At 38.4% G+C, this 3,127-nt stretch overlaps 1 pseudogene; it reads left to right on the forward strand.

Moving 5' to 3' along the window:
* Positions 1-1,465: 1,465 nt before the first annotated feature.
* LOC141102467 (olfactory receptor 1G1-like) lies at positions 1,466-2,486 on the forward strand (annotated as a pseudogene).
* The last annotated feature ends 641 nt before the right edge of the window (positions 2,487-3,127 follow it).

The following is a 3,127-nucleotide window of genomic DNA, read 5'->3' on the forward strand; positions in this document are numbered from 1 at the left end:
ACCCCACGCACTGCAAGCCAGCCTTGCCCAAGCAACAATTGTGTGAAGGCCTCCCTGGGTAATTCTTGCTGTGTGCTCTATGTTTGATTCCCTTGTACCGACTTTGGCTTGTTCTTCTGACCCCGTCTCCTTGTTGCCCCAACCTTTGGCTTGTCCTCCTTACTATTCCTTGTTTCCCTGCACTGCTGCTTCCTCTCCATCCACCAGATCCAGCTGTGAGCATGAGCTGGGAGACCCTGGGGGCCGAGACCTGGAGTCAGCTGCAGCCAAGTCCATCCTCCCCATCAGAAGCCCTGGTGAAAACCTGCTGACTCTTAGACTCTATGTCCTGGGGAATCTTGCTCTAGCTCCCTGTCCAGGAACATGGCTGTGACCCTGTTTAGCTGCTTCTCAGAACCATCAATCCTCAGCAGTCAGCTGTTGGGTCCACAACCTCCATGGTGCGCTCCTAGTCACTTGGTCCCGTAGGTGACCTGACAATCAGCACTCGTGCAAATGCTCCAATACCTGCAACCGATACTTTCAGGCACGGTTCTTTGAGCTGTCAGTGAGATTCCCAAACTGACAGCTGAAATTATCGGATGTTAAAGAGCGGGGCCACCGATGACTCATTCTGCTGTCAGTGGGGTTCCCCTCTTGACAGTTGAAGTGTTAAAGTAGTTTGGCAATTGGAGCTGTCAAAAAAAATATTAAAAAGCAGCCAGCAATGTTTATCAACAACATTGCTCAGCTGCTAAAACACTAAGACAAAAAGAAACAATGTTTCTTTTTATATCTTTCTGTTTCTTCATCTACAGATCAAAGGGAAGGGATGAACTCCGATCTGCAGATAAAGTCAGGTTAAGGCAACTTGTCAAGTAAAAAAAAATTTTTTTGTGTTTTTTTTTATTAAATGTTTCTCTGTTTAACCCCTTAATAACCCTTAATTTACTCTAATCAGTCTTAATTAACTCTCTATTCTCCTCAATTTAATTATTATTTTCCTGCTGTTTTTCTTTGTTTATTTTTGTTCAATTCTATGTTATAAATGATTAATAATTAAAACTTTTTTTGTTTGCTTTGTTCATTAATATTTGTACACCTTTAACATAGATTTACTCTTTTCACATTGAAAAAAAAGCACAAAATTAAAAAAAAAATGTATTTAATTTGTAAATTACTTTTTAATGGTTTGTCCACTAGCCAATAAGTAAAATAGATGACAAAAATATAAAACAAAAACCTTTCAGTGGATTTTGAATTCAAATTTTAAAGACTGTACTCAATTATAGAAAAGGGGTTCCCAAGGGGTTATAAATTAAATCTTAAGAGATCATTAATGAGACTTTCAGCTTTGTGTTTTGACAACACAGCAGACTGTCATTAGGGAATGCCAACATTTTATATAAGAATAAATCATTCGCTGGTACAAATGTACAAATGTAAATATGAGTATAATGTGCAGGCACACCGTATGTGTTCTCCAATGATTAATTCTTCAGATCCATAATCTTATTACTGTATTATAGTTATACATTTAAACAAAGAAAAAGAAAAGAAGAAATATGAGGAATCTGACAGAGATTTCCTATCTTACTCTTGTGGGTCTATCAGACCATCCACAGACCATGAATGCACTTTTTGTGCTCTTCCTTCTCATCTATCTGATGACTCTGATCACAAACCTTCTTATATTTTTCTTGGTCCTCACTGACTACCATCTGCACAACCCGATGTATTTTTTTCTTGCAAACTTGGCATTTCTGGACATGTCCTATTCATCAGTGACCGCACCAAGGATGCTCTTTTCTTTGGTCACAAAAAGCCAATCAATATCCATTTCTGCCTGTATAGCCCAAGTCTTTTTCTACCTCTCCTTTGCTTGCTCAGAGGTTTTCTTGCTCTCGGCTATGTCCTATGACCGCTACATTGCCATCTGCCACCCCCTACATTACAAACTAATTATGTCTTGGAGGGTCTGTGCTCATATGGCCTCTCTGTCCTGGGTTGTAGGATGTTCTGTCTCTATGGTTCATACTTTATTTTTGCTCAGGTTGTCCTTCTGCAGAACAATTTCCATCCACAACTTCTTTTGTGACCTTCCAAACTTATATCAAATTACATGTACTGACCCCTTCATAAACATGTTGGTCATATTCTTATCAGGTGCTAGTACTGGATTCGGAGCCTTTCTTCTGACTTTTCTTCCCTATGTCTACATTTTTACTACCATCCTTAGAATTCGTAGCAAGACTGGTAAAATAAAAGCATTCTCCACCTGCACATCACACCTCACCGTGGTCTTCATCTTTTATGGCTCCTTCATTTTTATTTACTTGGTTCCCACCTCCAGTGATATGGTCAATTTAAACAAACTATTTTCAGTCATATCTGCCCTCATTAACCCATTGCTGAATCCTCTGATCTACAGCCTGAGGAACAAAGATCTCATGGAGGCACTTATGAGGCCTTATTATCACTTAATTTTAATCCAGGCATCACGCTGAAAACATCATTGTGAACTTTGTTATTTTTTTGTATTTCTGTGCCATTTTCAGTTGACTAAAGATTTTAGTAATGTAATTTATAAAATGTAAACATCTCAGGTACTCATAGCTTTACTTACCCTCAGGGCCGGCACCACCATAAGGCGGCTTAGGCAGAATTAGGCAAAATGCACCTTTGCCTATATAGACAAAAATCCTTGCACTGGCCCTGCTTGCCCCTGCATGACCGGGGGTCATTGTAACCCACAGACCAAATGTATCAGTTCCAGTATGCTTTGCTTATCCTCAAAATTACTATTATGCCTACTGTAATTTGTTGGGGTTTTTTTTTTGCATATATAAGGCCTTTAACTGACACAAAGCTGACAAATGTAAAACATTTGAAAAAATTACATTTTTTGATTGATCAATAAATTAAAATTTCAGTATTGTCAGGAGCTCATAGTTGTACTTACCCTTGCATGACTAGGGGTCGTTGTAACCCCACAGACCAAATGTAGCAGTTTTACTATAGTTTGGTTAAACTCAGAAAACTCTGTGACTATTTTTTTAACCATAATGTTTTACATATATTTATATGCATCTATAAGGCCTTTAAGAGGCTTTTTTTTTAAATCTTAAAAGCTAACAAATAGGTAGGT

Source organism: Aquarana catesbeiana, linkage group LG07, assembly GCF_042186555.1.
Source record: "Aquarana catesbeiana isolate 2022-GZ linkage group LG07, ASM4218655v1, whole genome shotgun sequence".
In the NCBI taxonomy this organism is placed as follows: Eukaryota; Metazoa; Chordata; class Amphibia; order Anura; family Ranidae; genus Aquarana; species Aquarana catesbeiana.